A 17,500-nucleotide genomic window follows, 5' to 3' on the forward strand; every position below is an offset into this window, starting at 1 on the left:
ATGCCTTTCTGATGTGCCGCTGTTAAAAAAGATCTGATTCATAGCTATCATTATCAGCTCCTTAATTACTGTTACTCTTATTCATTTCACCCGTACATTTTTTTCTTTTCTCTTCTAAATGACATGCAGTAGTAATCTAGTAGCCTACAATCTCTTAATTAGCTGTTCACTATAAAGAATGTACCTTTCTGCTTGATTTATCACCGTCATTATCACAACCTTATTGCTGTGACTACTCTTGCAGTTACTCATCTCATTTTCCCACGTGCCTTTTTTTTTTTATGTAACATGTAACAATAATGTATAATTTCTTACACTGCAAAAATACTTAAGTCTATCTATTTTATTGCTATGATCGCCAGCTTACTTTTATCATTAGTCTTGTTGTTACTCATTTTCCCTTGTGCCTTGTTTTTTTTTTTTTTTATATATAACATGTAACAATAATGTATAATTTCTTACAGATAAACACTGCGAAAATAGTAAAGTCTACCTATTTTATTGCTATTATCTAGTAAAGTCTACCTATTTTATTGCTATTATCACCAGCTTACTTTTATCATTACTATTCCACGTTCTTTTCCTCCCCTGCATTACTCCCTTTCTTTCCCGCTTAGATAACATGCAGCAGTATTCTTTAATATCTTAGTCTGTCTTTTTTATTACCATCATTATCACCACCTTATTTTGCATCACTGCTGTTGTTATTCTTTTCATTCTTTTCCTCTTCTTGTCTCGTTCTGTTTCTTCTGAAGTAACACGTATATATCACTAATTTTTAACATCTTAGTCACTGTAACAAATATATATTTCTACCTTTTTTATTACCCTCCTATTATTATCCTATTATTAACCTATTATTTTGTATCGCTGCTTTTATTACTCATTCTTTCCCTCTAAATCATAACTCTTTTTTCTACAGCAACACCAGCATGCCACACTACTAATCCCATGCTGCCCCGTGCGCCTTTCACAGTCAAGGGATTACTACTAATACTGCACCAGCTCCTTACGTGACATAACCATTACTATTATCACTATGACGCTCCTTCGTAATCTGCAACGCTTAGTGTAATCTGGGGTAATCTATGCTTAATTTCCTAATGTGTGTGTGTGTGTGTGTGTGTGTGTGTGTGTGTATTTAGGTATGGAGGTTATTAACTGTCGTAGAGTAATTAATTAAAGGTGTTTTCTGATTAACTGCCAGCTCTGGGAAGATACCTTGTTTTATGTAGCTATTTCTGTGTGTGTATGTGTGTGTGTGTGCGCTTGCGTGTGTGTGTGCGTGTGTGTGTTCCTATCATATCTTTTTTACGTGTATCATTCAATTTATCACTGTCAGTAGTATTACCAATTTATCATTATTAGTATTATTAATTTGCCACCATCAGTATTACCATCAATTTATCATTATTAGCCTTATTATTTTACCCCCGGGCTATCCTAATACACGTGTGAGGCAGGTAGGAAGTAATGAACCTCGAACTGGCGCCACCCTTTCTGTCAGGCGCCACGGGTCATTAAGAGGCAAAGAAAATGGAATGTTTTGACCAGAGGATAAATAAGGAATACTTCATTACCTTCAAGAACCGTCTTATTACTAACCCCTTGTTCTCTCTCTCTCTCTCTCTCTCTCTCTCTCTCTCTCTCTCTCTCTCTCTCTCTCTCTCTCTCTCTCTCTCTCTCTCTCTCTCTCTCTCTCTCTCTCTCTCTCTCTCTCTCTCTCTCTCTCTCTCTCTCTCTCTCTCTCTGTGTGTGTGTGTGTGTGTGTGTGTGTGTGTGTGTGTGTGTGTGTGTGTGTGTGTGTGTGTGTGTGTGTGTGTGTGTGTTTACGTTTCCAGGCAGTTGTTTGTGTGGGAAATGTGCCGCAGGAGTTATATATCTAATGAGCCTTGAATGCTGGCGGGAGGAAGACACGTGCTCCCTTCTCTCCCTTTCCTCCCTTCTCCCTTTCCTCCCTTCTCTCCCTTTCCTCCCTTTCCTCTCCTTCCTTCTCCTTTTCTCTCTCCTCACTCCTGCTTCCCGTCTTCTCTTTTCTCTTTCAATTCCTCTCCTTTTATTTTCTTGTCTATCCTCCTTCTTTATCTCCTTCTCTTGCTCTTGTCTCCCTTCATCCTCCTTCTCTCCTTCTCTACTCCCTTCTCGTTTTTTTTCTCTCTGTTCCCTCTCCTGTGTTTCTTTCATGCTGAGGAGAGTAAAAGGAGATTGTTTTCGTGCTTTTCTCTCTCTCTCTCTCTCTCTCTCTCTCTCTCTCTCTCTCTCTCTCTCTCTCTCTCTCTCTCTCTCTCTCTCTCTCTCTCTCTCTCGTTAAAAATATGTTGTTTTGTAGTTTTAGTTGTGCTTGGGTGGTTTGGCTGACTTGGCTGGCTTAACTCTCTCTCTCTCTCTCTCTCTCTCTCTCTCTCTCTCTCTCTCTCTCTCTCTCTCTCTCTCTCTCTCCGTGGTAAAAATAAATTGTTTTCTTGTTTTTCTAAGTGTTTCGTAACGCTTGACTTACACAAACAAACAATCTCTCTCTCTCTCTCTCTCTCTCTCTCTCTCTCTCTCTCTCTCTCTCTCTCTCTCTCTCTCTCTCTCTCTCTCTCTCTCTCCCCGTGGTAAAAATAAATTGTTTTCTTGTTTTTTTTTAAGTGCCTCGTAACGCTTGACTTACACAAACATATGCACACAAACAATCCCCCCCCCTCTCTCTCTCTCTCTCTCTCTCTCTCTCTCTCTCTCTCTCTCTCTCTCTCTCTCTCTCTCTCTCTCTCTCTCTCTCTCTCTCTCTCTCTCTCTCTCTCTCTCTCTCTCTCTCTCTCTCTGCTATCGGCACAGGTATTGGCGTCCCTCTCTCCCTCAGGTAAAACAGGTAATTAAAGCCATGGAGCGGCATCGATCAGGTAACCTTTTTCAGCACACCATTACAGGCAGACATGTACTCGCTGCCAGTAATTTAGATTCCACTCCCCCTTTTTAAGCTTCACAAATCACTGCTTCCTTCGCCTTCACCCTTCCCTTGCCCGCGTCACCGCCCACCTGGAAACTTGCCTCCCACACCTCCGCCTTTAATACCCCGTCTCGAGTCTACCTTCCGTCTTGCGTACGTCATATATAGAAAATTATTAACCCTTTTACTGCAATAGAGGTAATGTATCAAGTCTTTATAAGCATCTACATGAAAGAAGGGGTTTGAAAAGAATAGATTTGACGGTTTCTGATCAGTGCTATGTTTGGTGGTGGCTGTAGAGTAAGAAGTAATGTCTCAGTGATGTTAGTAATTAAGGGAAGGTGTGCCAGATAGTAGTGAAAGGGTTAATGCTACCTTTAAAAGACCGTCCAGATCCTCCCTAAGATCTTAATTACGTTTAGATTATTAACCACACCTTTTAAAAGATTATTTGAGATCTACTTAGTGTCTTGTGTACATTACATGAAGAGGATTAGTAACACCACCTGCAAAAGATCATCTGGACTGCTCGTAACACCTTAATTGCCATCTTTTAAAAGGTATTTGAGATCTTAACACATTACGTAATTACATTTAAAGGACTATTAACGCATCTTTAAAATACTAACCTTATACCTTCATTACTTCCTAAAAGACCATAAGAACTCTTGGACTCTGCATTACTCTCCTAAACTTAGTAAGCTTAATTGAACGTTGTCTAGATAAAATTTGCATAGAATTCCTAGTTTTAAAATGATACCACACCTTGAATAGCTACGTACATTTCAAGGTTATTAGGTCACTGTCTCCAGGAACCTCAGTCTGGAAAACTATCCTTTGTTCACTCCAGACCTTAATTTTCAAAGATCATGTGGGTATTACCTTAAAAAAATTCACCTCTTGTAACCCCCTGATAGAACTGTACCAGATGCTTGCCTTGTGGGAGCATTACATTAGACACCTGCCTGAGAACCTGACTTCATCTTTGAGACGCTACCTGTAGAACCTTGGCGAGAGAGAGAGAGAGAGAGAGAGAGAGAGAGAGAGAGAGAGAGAGAGAGAGAGAGAGAGAGAGAGAGAGAGAGAGAGAGAGAGAGAGAGATTTAAAACCTTTCAGGGTAGTGCTCGGTTTACTTACTCACTCACTCACCCGTGGAGGAGATCATTGTGTCCTCCTCCTCCTCCTCCTCCTCCTCCTCCTCCTCCTCCTCCTCCTCCTCCTCCTCCTCCTCCTCCTCCAGTCACCACGATACGACGGCAGGGAGTCAGATAGGCTGTCTTGGTGAGAGAGAATTGCTTGGTGAGTCGTGTGAGTGTGGCAGTGATGGCGGTGTTTGTCGAGGAGGAGGAGGAGGAGGAGGAGGAAGGAAATGGAAACTAAAAGGGAGAAAAGGAAGAAGGAGGAGGAGCAGAAGGAATGTTTGCTTGCACACGGAAGGGAGAATTTGGAATGGAAGAGAGGAAGAAGAAGAAGATAAGGTTTAGTTTGATGGAGAGACCGAAGGAAGGAAGGAAGGAAGGAAGGAAGGAAGGAAGCAAGTGTTTTCTGAAGAAGGGAGATAAGAAGGAAAGTAGCGATAGTGTGAGAGAGGAAAAATGGAGGGAAGAATTGAGAGAGAGAGAGAGAGAGAGAGAGAGAGAGAGAGAGAGAGAGAGAGAGAGAGAGAGAGAGAGAGAGAGAGAGAGAGAGCCTGACATATCCCATTTTTATCTTCATTCCTTCCCTTTCCCTCCCTTCCCCTCATCTAAATAACCTCCCTCTCCCTCTCTCTTTCCTTCCCTCGTATCCCCTTCCTAGTCCCTGATCTTTCTTCTTTCTTCTTTCTTCTTTCTTCTTCTTCCTCTTCCTCTTCCTTCACCTTCTCCTCCACTAAGACAACCAAGCATTCCTTTCCCTGTAACTCTTCCACTTCTTAATAACTTGCTTGGAGGAGGAGGAGGAGGAGGAGGAGGAGGAGGAGGAGGAGGAGGAGGAGGAGGAGGAGGAGGGGAAAAGAGAAGATGAGAAGTTCGTCGTGGTGCTAAAGAACAGAAAGGAGGAAGAGGATTACGAGGAGGAGGAGGAAGAGGAGGAGGAGGAGGAGGAGGAGGAGGAGGAGGAGGAGGAGGAGGAGGAGGAGGACCACTAAAAATATCGTATCATTTGTCAAGGCGATGACCTGGTCGTCTCAGGGTTGGCTGGAAGAAGATGGACGATCCTCCTTCAGGTAGTTCCTCCTCCTCTTCCTCCTCCTCCTCCTCCTCTTCCTCTTCCTCTTCCTCTTCCTCCTCCTCCTCCTCCTCCTCCTCCTCCTCTTCCTCTTCCTCCCCCTCCTCCTCCTCCTCCTCCTCCTCCTCCTCCTCCTCCTCCTCCTCCTCCTCCTCCTCCTCCTCCTCCTCCTCCTCCTCCTCCTCCTCCTCCTCCTTCACAGCTAATGGGCTTGTTTGAGATTCTTTTCGAATTCTTTGAACCGCAAGTCGTTTGTGTAATGATTTGGTTCCTTTTTTCTTATATATAATTAATTGTGTATTTTTTATATTGAAATTTCTCATCCTGATACTTCCATAATTACACTTCATTTCTATTATTGTGTATTTTTATCTTTACTGACTTGCTATACGTGTGTGTGTGTGTGTGTGTGTGTGTGTGTGTGTGTGTGTGTGTGTGTGTGTGTGTGTGTGTGTGTGTGTAATAAATTTTACTTCTCACGACCGGGTGACAGACAGAATGAGAGAGGGAGAGGTACGGTAGTGGATATTATGTTAGCTATGGTAGTCGTAGTGGTGGTGGTGGTGGTGGTAGTAGTGGTGGTGGTGGTGGTGGTGGTGGTGGTGGTAAAGGGGATAGGAATATATAGGAACACAGGAATAACGATGATGATGATGATGTTGTTGATGATAATAATAATAATGACGATAGTAATGATAATAATAATGATAATGATAATAATAATAATAATAAGAAGAAGAAGAAGAAGGAGGAAGAGGAGGAGTCAAGAATAATAATAAGAAGGAGGAGGAGTAGGAGAAGTCAAGAGTAATAACAATAATAAGAAGGAGGAGGAGAATAAGAATAATAGTAAGAAGGAGAACAAGAATAACAACAAAAATAAGAAATAAAACAAGAAAGAGAAAGCAGAGGAGGAGAAATCAGAGACAAACAAACAAGACAAAACATAAACAACCAAAACAATATCCATTTTTTTCCACTTGTACTAATTGTAGTGACTATTCTTTTCATTCTTTACCACCACCACCACCACCACCACCACCATCACCACCAATACACTCCCTCTACTATTTCCCTTCACTGCCATGAAATTAACCCACCTGATATATTTTTATTACTTCTCTCCCTCCTGCTCCTCCCTCCCCCATACACGCCTCTAGTTCTCCTGTGACGCTTTAAAAATGTAGCAAATCATGGCGTTTGTGGGAGGAAACTGGCGTGAATGGGGTATCACGTAGGGAGAGTAATGGGGAAAGAATAGGGAATGAGAGGGGAGGGTAATGACAGCAGGAGTGGGAGAAGAAGGGGTAAAGGGAGGAGGACATAGAAAGAAATGTGAGGGGGAAAAGAAAGGATTGAACAGTGAAAGTGGAGTGGGAAGAGAGTATTGAAAAGGAATGAACAGGAAAATAAATGAAAAAAAAGGGAGACAATCAGTGTTTTGGTAATTGGAAAGGATTGGGAGGGAGAGAAAAAGAATTGTGATGGAGGGAAGAGGAGAGTGAAATAGTGATAGGAGAGACAGGGAAGTGAGAGAGAAGAGTGATGAAAGGAAAAGAATGAGAGAGGAAGGAAATAAAAGTAAAAATGTCTTTGTAAGAATAAATGGAAAGAAGTAGGGAAAGAGGAAAGAAAGAGACAAAATAGAAGGAAGGTGAGAAGACAGAGAAATGAAAGAAAAGGAGTGGGATAATTAGAAAGGAATTAGAGAAAAGGACCGAAAGAGAGGAAGGGAGTGGAAAGGTGAAAAGGAAGAGATAGAGGGAGGAGAGTAATGAGGAGTGAGAGGGAAAAGAAGAAGGTGGAGAGAGAAAATGGGAATGAAAATATGGGTGAGGAAAACATGAAAAGGTGAATGAAATAGTGATGGGAAAGAAGGAAGAATGAGTGAAGAAAGTGATAAAGAAGTAGAGGGAGGAAGAAAATGTGGCTTGAAGTAAATAAAAGGAGAATAAGGGATAGGAGTAAGAGTAAGAATAAAAGATAATAGAATAAGGAATAAGGATAATGAGAGAGAGAGAGAGAGAGAGAGAGAGAGAGAGAGAGAGAGAGAGAGAGAGAGAGAGAGAGAGAGAGGGGGTTGGATACGAAAAATTTGGTAATGAAAGAAAAGGAGGTTTCTACTACTACTACTACTACTACTACTACTACTACTACTACTACTACTACTACTACTACTACTACTACTACTACTACTACTACTACTACTACCTCCAGAATGAACCGTTCTATGAATCTATTCCGTGTCTGTAGCGAAATGTATAAACTTTCAAACATTATACAGGGTGTTTATAGAATTCCATCCACGCACCAGTTATATTCAGCACTGGGCGGTGAAAAGAGACATGTTTGATTAATTTTCCATTTTCTGTTTCTTTTTGGCCATCTGGTAAACTGCTGAAGATGACAGTGATACGATATTTTGACAATGTAATGCAATAGTTTTGAGGTATAGGTTAGATTTCTTTCTTTAAATACTGCGCTAATGGAAACAAGATTTATTTATATTTTTTCTTGACGTCCCTCTCTGTCACCTATTTCAGCAAGTATCGCAGTAAAGAAGATATTTTTTTTCTATTATTTTCCTCTGTTATCATCGATTTATTTCCCTAAGTACCGTAGCAATGTAAAGAAGATATATTTGCTATTAATCTCCCTCTCTGTTATCACCTATCTATTTTATTGAGTACTGTAGTAATATAGACATATTTATTAATCCCCTTATCTGTTATCTCTATTTATTTCACTATGTACTGTAGTAATTGAAAAAAAACATATTTCCTATTAATTTTTCTTTCTATTATCATCATTTACCTATTGGATTTTCTGAGGATAATTACACTAACGACAATAATAAAACTCAAATTAATTGCTTTTATTAATACGCAAGTGAATATTTAATGAGTTTTCCTATATCAACTTATAATTTCTTAGATACGCGGTACTCTTAAAGGTGACTGCTAATGACGCGGCTGGGACACTGTGAATGGCACTGCGGTAAAGGTCAGGTGCACCTCTTCCTGGTACTGTAACAATGCCAGCTCTCTCTCTCTCTCTCTCTCTCTCTCTCTCTCTCTCTCTCTCTCTCTCTCTCTCTCTCTCTCTCTCTCTCTCTCTCTCTCTCTCTCTCTCTCTCTCTCTCTCTCTCTCTCTCTCTCTCTCTCTCTTAGGCCGTAATGTACTGCTTCATGTTTCATAATTCTGCTCGTTTATGAAGACAAACAGACACATTTTACACCCCCTACTTCCCAGGAATACTGTCTGCGTTATTAGCACTCTCCATCACTCTTACCAAACACACTGATAATGGTGCAGGGTATGTGCGCACCGGGGAAACACGGGCCTCGGGGAACTTGATACTCCTGCCTCCAAAGTTTGCTGTTTAAAAATCTTTCATTGGTGATTTTAAATATGTGTTTGGTCGTTAATGTTCTTTGTCTCTCTTTAGAATCTGTAATGAGTGTAATTTTTGTGTTCCTTGGTGTTTTTCTTTGCAGTTTAGTCGTTAATGGTCATCTTTCTTTAACCTTACTAGAGGTGTAAAAATGGTTTGTGTAAACAGGAGAGAAGAGAGTAAACGGTAGGTTAATCTTGTTTTTACGATACAGAAATATTTGTGAAAGTTTAGCACAAAAATAGCGCCTTAAACGTGATGGATATTGATGGGAAAAATTCGTTCAGCACTGAAAGGGTTAAAAATTGTCTTTTGCTCTTCCAAATTCAGTTATAATTCTAGTTATGTCAAGCAGTACGGAAGGAAAGAGTATAATTTGATATTTCTTTTTACCTCGAGAGCTGCTTGTTTTAAATGTTCAGCAGAGACACGAGATGTAGCAAGTGACTGAGCAAGGTGGCAACAATTCCTCTAAACATATCAACACTAATTGTTTGAGGATGCGGAGAAAATAAAACTGAGTAATCTGGTGTAGTCTGACATATTCTCGCTTCTACGTAAAGCTTACTACTTGAAATGGATGACTGAAACTCCTGATACAACAAGGCATTATCATTCTTCCGAACACGCTGGTATTAATGGTAATGGCGTGGTCGTGCGGTGGGAGAAAAGTTGTGCAATGTGTAATAATGTGTATCTTTTCTTCTAGTCTGCTGTTTGAATCTCTCTAGCAAAGCAGTGACGTAGCAACCAGTGACATAACAGCCAAATGCCATATTTACTGATTTTAGTTGTGTTTACTGAAGGGAGAATAGCACTTGAAATATTGTGTACCTTAATGTACTTTGTCTATAGAATTGGTCCTTTTGAACTGAAATTTGAATTGGTCGACTAATTTAGATATAACCAACAGGAATAAGACCACATCACCGTGCCAAACACCATGCTAATTATGGAGGTGTTTACACAATGGAGGAGTCGACTGAAGTAGCTGATATAGCTCACAGTGACAAGCCAACACCACTGTACCAAATACACTGATAATTATATAGTTGTATGCATAAATGTGAAGGAAAAGTATACTCCTGTGCCAGTGCTTGTGCCTGACAGAGTGGCAGTTTCAAATGGGCCAGCGAAGCACGTGATGGCCTGATGCAGCAAGACACTCCTCGTAAATATCTGAAAACGAGCTCATTTTTTGTGTCTCTCCGTGATTTTATTTCATTCAAGGCCAACTGGTATTCGTTTTTTTAATTTAATTTGCAAGCGGGGTGAAAAATGAGTTTCTCTTCATATTTCGTAATGATGATGATGATGGTGAGGGGAGAGAGCAGGGAGCAAGTGAGTCTTTTAATTGCTAAACAGGGAACATTGCGATTTTCATTCAGAATTCATTAAGTTTTCCTCACTGATTTAAAAGATAACGTTGAGGGGGAGGAATGAAATAGTTGCACCTCAGTTTTGATAAACAAACAATATTACTATTTCGTTTAGAAAATATAGTTTTTTTTTTTTTACAATAATTTTGTTATGGTGAGGGAGAAAATCCATTAAAACTTGCGGTTTTACTCTGAAGCACAAGGAAAATAAGAATAAAACGAGGAAAAAGCTGTAAGCACATGTAGTACTAAGCATTACATTTGTTTCTAATTCCACTATTACTTTAAAAAAAAATTCTACTTATTCTTTATAGTCAATTTGATTTTAATATGTTGCATCGTAATAACCTTTAACAGAGAAACATAATCAGTAACTAAATCAGTCAGTCAGCCAATCAGTCATGCCTATTATCTCTTCATCCCGGATCTTTAAGAGAGAAAAGTAACCAGTCAGTAATCAATCAACCAATCAGTCAATCAGTCAGTCAATCAGTCATGCCTATTACCTCTTCACCCCGGATGGACACCACGCATCACTGAGTCTCCCGCGGTAAAGGTGAGGATCAGAATACAATCACAGAAGCATTCGGGTCCTCATTTGGTCGGACACCGTGCTTAAAGTAATATATTCGTACCTCACGTAATCTCCTGCCAATAAAGCTTAATTACCTGGATTTTCAGCATGAACCCTGTCACCTGTTGCCACTTGAACGCTTTATTTGCAATCTCTTGACCTCTGGCTGGTCATTTTGCAACACTGACCGAAAAAGAAAGAAAAAGGTTTGTTAATTGTGCGCTTGTGTGGTGTGTTTAAGACCTGTGAGTAATAGTAGTAGATATATAAGTAATAGTAATAGTTGTAGTAGTAGTAGTAGTAGTTGTTGTTGTTGTTTGGTGTTATTGTTGTAAAAGTGACAAAAGAAACATTAAAAACAGAAATAGTGTTCAAAGGCAGCTGACCGACCTCACCAAACACACACACACACACACACACACACACACACACACACACACACACACACACACACACACACACACACACACACACACACACACACACACACACACACACACACAGGGAGGCGTGATGGAGACTGGCAGCAGAGTATATTTGTAAGGGGAAAACGTTGAGATACTTTCAGAATGTTCTTTTGTCCTTTCATTTGTGCGGAAACGATTTGCAGAGAGAGAGAAAGAGAGAGAGAGAGAGAGAGAGAGAGAGAGAGAGAGAGAGAGAGAGAGAGAGAGAGAGAGAGAGAGAGAGAGAGAGAGGTTGAGGGGTTACAGAACATAAATCATACTGGCATTTTTATTCTCCAGTGCAAAAAAAAAAATAAATAAACAAGAAAAACAAGAAAAAGAAAAAAAAATGTCAAAAAGGTGCAGAAAAATACAGAGATACTTTCAAGGCAAAGATAAAAGTTTCCTTGTCTTTTTTCCCCCGAAGTTCTGATTTATACCAGCCTCTCCTCACACGTCACATTCCTGTTCTTTTTTATCCAAAGTTTATCTCCCACCGCTGAAAATGAAAAACGAAAGTGAACCAAGAAAAAATAAATAAACAGAAGGGGAAGAGAGAAAGAAAAGAAAAGAAAAGAAAAAAGAGGGAACAGTGAGACAGACGGAAAGGAAAATAACGAAACGACAGGAAAATAATACCAAACGAATATCTTATTTTTTTGTATCATGTTGAAAGCAGAAAGGAACAACTACTGTCGCACACACACACACACACACACACACACACACACACACACACACACACACACACACACACACACACACACACACACACACACACACACACACACACACATGCCGGGAGCAAAATAGAATGAAGCAGCACACACGAACTCCTGCAAATAAAAAAAAAAATATATATAAATGAAACAAACGCGACATGTTTTACCATTATTATCACACACACACACACACACACACACACACACACACACACACACACACACACACACACACACACACACACACACACACACACACACACACACACACACACACACACACACACACACACGGGAAAGAGACGCAGCTGCAAACACATATTGGATAAAGTACAACAAAAATCCTGTGGTAACTCTGCAAGCTTTACTTTCTCTACCTGGTAATCTTGAGGTGACTGTGTGCTGCTCTGAAGGGAAGAGAGAGAGAGAGAGAGAGAGAGAGAGAGAGAGAGAGAGAGAGAGAGAGAGAGAGAGAGAGAGAGAGAGAGAGAATTGATGGGCAGATGTTGTGTTTAACTTTGTCGATGTGTGTGTGTCAGAGAGAGAGAGAGAGAGAGAGAGAGAGAGAGAGAGAGAGAGAGAGAGAGAGAGAGAGAGAGAGAGAGAGAGAGAGAGAGAGAGAGATTTATCACGTTCCTGACAGTGGCGTGTTTTTTGTTCTCTTTTTCTTGATATTTGGGTTTTTATCTATTATCTTATTTGAGTTTTCATTAATCTCTGTTGTGATTTATCTAGTTTTATTTTTTTCCCCGAGTTGTGTTTTCTGTTCCGTCATATTTCTTGTAGTATTAATTTTTATCACATTTCTGTCACTGCTTTATTTGGTGTTTGCTGTGGTGGTATATCTTCATTAATTATTTTTTTCCAGCATTTTTAATTAGATGAACCTGATTAGCATGTTCTCTTTTCTAATGTATTTTGTATTTTTTTCTTTTCCTGCCACGTCACCTGTCTAAATTTATCCTTATTTATATCTTCGTTATTTACTTTTTTTTATGTCCTCTTAATTAAGTAAATTTGATTAACTGTGTCGTTTTTACTTTTTCCACTACGTCACTGACTTTCATCATTTCTTCATTACGTATTTTTGTAATTAACTGTCCGACTTACACGTGTTTTAGTTTCTCATGTAGTTTGTTGCTTTACTCATCTTTTCCGTTACGTCACTTACCTTCTTTTATCGTGTCAGCTTTAGTCTATCTTCATTCACTTTCATCGTCGTTACTTCATTTTGTACTTGTAATTAACTGTCCGATTTACACGTGTCACGGTTTTCATCTTGTTTGTTGTTTTGATCTTAATTCTTTCTACTACGTCACTCTCCTTTATTTATCCTGCCAGTGTTAATCTATCATCGTCATTACCTCATTTTGTATCTTTATAATTAACTTTCTGATTTCCTCGTGTTTTGTTTTTTTCCATGTAGTTTCTTGCTTTTATCTTATTTATTTTGCTACTGTGTCACTTTCCTTTATTTATCCTGCCAGGTTTAATCCATCAAATCCGCGAAGCAATTATGTCTGTAGATTAACACAATTACATTCAAATCTTAAGGAGACTCGGCATTCACGAGCATTAAATCACGTTTGACATTAATTATCCCGCCTACAACACGCCTGCCTCGACCTTGCTGCTGAGTTATGTCATTTCTTAAACCTTCTTTTATTATTTTTGGTATTATATGCTTTTTTGCTCTATTATAAGCTGCAATGGTTTTATGTTAGAATTTTCCTGGTTTTTCCTCCTCCTTGTCTTCTACTTCTACTTCTTCTTCTACTTCTGCTTCTACCTCTTCTTTTTAGTTCTTGTTCTTGTTTTTTGTTCTGCTCGCCTTTTAATCTCATCGCCATGACTTCAAAACACCAATCAGTCTTTTACTTCTCCTTCGTCGGACATTTATAACAGGTGGCGGTGTTCCTTTTGTGACAGGCGGCGGCAACAGGTGGAAGGAAGGCAGAGGCTGAGGTAGGAGTGAAGTGGGAGGTTTCTAAGGAAGCCAGCGTACCACATCATGACAGCGCTGTACTGTGGCCTGGACAACACTCTTAATGACAATGAGGGCTTAACGTAATCCCCTCTCCCAGCATTCCTACCACCTGAAGTGACATGTGAGTACTGCATTAGCTTTAGTTTGTGTTGTAATGAGTAATTTTATAGGTGTTTTCATTCTTTCATGTGTACACAAGATCATAAGGACATAAGATAATAAGGGAAGCTGCAAGAAGTCATCAGGTCTGTATTTGGAAGTCCCTGTATAAAACATATCTACTTGTATGGACTTGTATCTGCCTGTATGAACTTACTGTACTTTAGTCATCAGTCTGTCAAGGTTTTCAAGGCTTTTCTAAACGTTCTTCTTTCTTCCATGCGGTTTATAGACTTTTATCTCCACGTGTGCATGGTATATTAATTAATGCTCATGATGGAAACGTGGGCTTTAATTAAACTGGAAATTATTCAGGTTTTGCGTTTGTTAATTACGTTTAGAGTGAAGGAAATATTTATGCATTATTTTGTTTCGTTTTTATTCCACCGCCATGTCAGTAAATAGCATAAATTTAGTCTTATTTTGTTGAGCTTTGGATTGTTTTATTTATTTATTTATATATTTTTTGCACGTGGGAAGGAGACTGATCAGATTCACAGCAAGCAGGAAAACAGGGTTGCTGAAATGTCGCCCCCAAAACTCAGAATAGAAAGGGAAATGTACATGTAAAAAAATAAAGATAAAATAAATATATTCAACTTCATTTGTTTAGTTATGCAGGTGGAATTAACTGTTGGAACCCGTGACTGTGCTGACATATATTTAAAAAAGACAGATAATCAGTGTGGTGACATAATTAATCATTGCCATTATTGTTGCCATTAATCTTGTTATTGTTGAGTTGCAAATGGAGGCTGTCCGCGGAGAGCAGCTTGGCCCCTGCTAATGGGAGAGAGAGAGAGAGAGAGAGAGAGAGAGAGAGAGAGAGAGAGAGAGAGAGAGAGAGAGAGATGATGGTCTTATCAACATTTTAAAGCTGAAATATTCTCTCTCTCTCTCTCTCTCTCTCTCTCTCTCTCTCTCTCTCTCTCTCTCTCTCTCTCTCTCTCTCTCTCTCTCTCTGTTTCGACCACGACCACCACCACTTCAAGAACTTCTCCCTCCCCCTTCCCTCCCTCCGTCCCTCCTTCCCTCCTTCCCTCCACCGTCATCAGAAAGTTTTCTCCCCACACACATTTCCTTTCCTTCTCTAATTCCATTAAGATAAAACTGCAACTTCTTCCTGAATTCATTTCGCGGACGCTTAGCCGTGTGTAGGATCCCGTTTTGGACACAACCGTGATACACACACACACACACACACACACACACACACCCACCCACCCACCCACCCACCCACCCACCCACCCACCCACCTTATGCCGCTTTGAAGTCCCTATGAATGAAGGAGATGGTCTATTTGTTGCTCTCTCCCCTGTGGACCGCTCGCAGGATATACAACATAAGAGCCTAAGAAAATAAAGGAAACATCAAGAAATCATCAGACCTACACGTAACAGTCCTTCTATTAAACATACATTTACCCACCTGTCATAGCCTTCTACTCGGCACAAACTGATTACTGAGTCTACTTCATTCATCTACCACTATTTGTGAACCGACTTCTTCCTTTACTTACCTTCCAACGTCTTCAAGTCATGTAGAGCTTCATTATATACAACCACGCAAAAACGCAAGGAAATTTACTTGTAAGAGACGAGAAGTAAGGCAATTTTCCTTTCTCTTACACTTTTACCTTGTGGCGTTTCAAATCCTATCCAAATCCTTCAGGTAGGGTCACTAATAAAGGCGAAGTACGTGACCTATATCTTGTAGCTACCAAATCATACAGTATTCGTGCATCGACTGAAATCCCTCGTAAAACCAGAAAAATTCACTCTTATAGATGAGAAATTAAGTAAACTATCTTTTTTGACCCTTCTAAATTACATACTCGTGCATCATACACTCACCAGTGAAGGAAAGCAAATTCATAAGAGACTAGAAGCGAAATTGAGTACCTATGAAAGAGAAGAAGCGAAATAGGCGACCCGCACCTTGCTTTTGTTTTATGACACTCCCAGAGCCAATACTTCGTCACTCAGAGGCACTCACAGACACGAGGAAGCACACAATAATAGAGAAAGCAAGGTAATAACACACGTGCATCTCACCATGTATCCTTCGTGATTTACAGGGAAGAAAACAAGGGTACTGCTTTTTTCTAGGAGTAAAGGAAGTTAACTAGAGCAACATAAAGAAAAAAAAATTCAAAAAAAGTCAGTTTAATTGCCTCTCCTCTAGAAAGTTAAGCAGAAAAGGGTTGCGATAGTTTAAGCCAATTTATTTCCAGTGTCTTGCTTAATATTTTACTGTGCTTAATGGGTTTAGGGACCACGGCACTGATTAATGGCAGTGCTGTGTGACTTAAGGAGGCCAGAATTACAGAATTTAGGTGAAAATTTTAGTTTTCTCTGTTTTGGATGTCATAGAAAACGCATGGTTCCCAGAATTGAATGGTGTAACTTTTATATTATTTTTCCCAAAATTTAAAAGGAAAACTAGCGTTTGTTTGGGGAAATTTAAAAGTCCTCGAGTGACTAAATCCCCCAGCATGTCAGCTGTTCACGCTTCCATGTGCTCATTGCAAAAATACCCACTGAAAATTGTTGTTTATTTATTTATTTTTTATTTTTTTGTTAGATAAACGAATGTTCTTACATGTGGCAACAGTGTGCGTATGGTAATAGTTGTGTTGATGTCCTGGTGTCGAGAATGAAGTGTGATTTAAGGAAACAGGAAGTTTTGCCTTGTGTACTCGCCAGTTATTCTCTTATCTACAATGCCCTAGAAGTCTAAGAGACTTCTAGCACTGCTAGGTAAGTCCAGAAAAAGTGCCACTGCACGTCTGGCCGAGAGAGAGAGAGAGAGAGAGAGAGAGAGAGAGAGAGAGAGAGAGAGAGAGAGAGAGAGAGAGAGAGAGAGAGAGAGAGAGAGAGAGAGAGAGAGAGAGAGAGAGAGAGAGAGAGAGAGAGAGAGAGAGAGAGAGAGAGAGAGAGAGAGAGAGAGAGAGAGAGAGAGAGAGAGAGAGAGTTTGAATATGTAGTGAAGATAATTTTGAGATGAGAGTTGTTAAAGAAACTGGAATAAGTTTTCATGCTTTTCATTACGATTTTTTTCCTTTAAACATTTGACTCTGTGACATATACTAAACCACTCTGTGGTCACACATTTTTCCGTCAGGCATTGTAAAATTTTTGGCTTTTCTTGTTCAGTTCCTCCTGGTGGTGCAGGACATCACTGGTGTGGTGTGAAGCGGAGAAATCAAGGGTTGACAGGAAGTGGATGTCCCCTTTCTAGAAGCTGTACACTGTCTGTGACAGCTCCTGTATACCTACAGTACACATACAGAGTACACAGTTGCATAATATCATTCTATACTCGTACAGTATGTTAGCCTTGTAAAGATAGCACTCTAAAAATAAACTGTTTTATATTTTTTGTGGTAATTATTGTCTGGACTACAAGATTACAAAACAAAATAAATATCTACATTCCTGCAAACACTATATTTTTGCATCTAACATAATAACATTTTACTCAACATGATTATTGCTAAAAGTACTTACTAACTGTAAAAGTAATTACTAATGGGTGTCTCAAGTATCTTCTGGCCAAGCACATCAGTGCGAGAAAAGTGAATAGAGTAATTAAAACTAAGATATTAATAAATTTTCAGAAAACTGAGATAACTAAACAGAGACAGACAAGACAATAACTTAGACTAAACAGACTTAGGTGAGTGCAGTGATACTTATTGC

General features: G+C 39.6%; 1 long non-coding RNA gene across 5 annotated transcripts in view; it reads left to right on the forward strand.

The window, feature by feature from the left end:
* Positions 1-17,500, forward strand: part of LOC135113571 (uncharacterized) — a 395,407-nt gene that overhangs the window by 95,177 nt on the left and 282,730 nt on the right. For all 5 annotated transcript variants that reach the window (XR_010274880.1, XR_010274879.1, XR_010274881.1 and 2 more), the window contains exon 3: positions 13,583-13,761. This is a non-coding gene — a long non-coding RNA (uncharacterized LOC135113571). The remainder of the gene's footprint in view (positions 1-13,582; positions 13,762-17,500) is intronic.

This window comes from Scylla paramamosain, chromosome 26 (assembly GCF_035594125.1).
Source record: "Scylla paramamosain isolate STU-SP2022 chromosome 26, ASM3559412v1, whole genome shotgun sequence".
Lineage (NCBI taxonomy): Eukaryota > Metazoa > Arthropoda > Malacostraca > Decapoda > Portunidae > Scylla > Scylla paramamosain.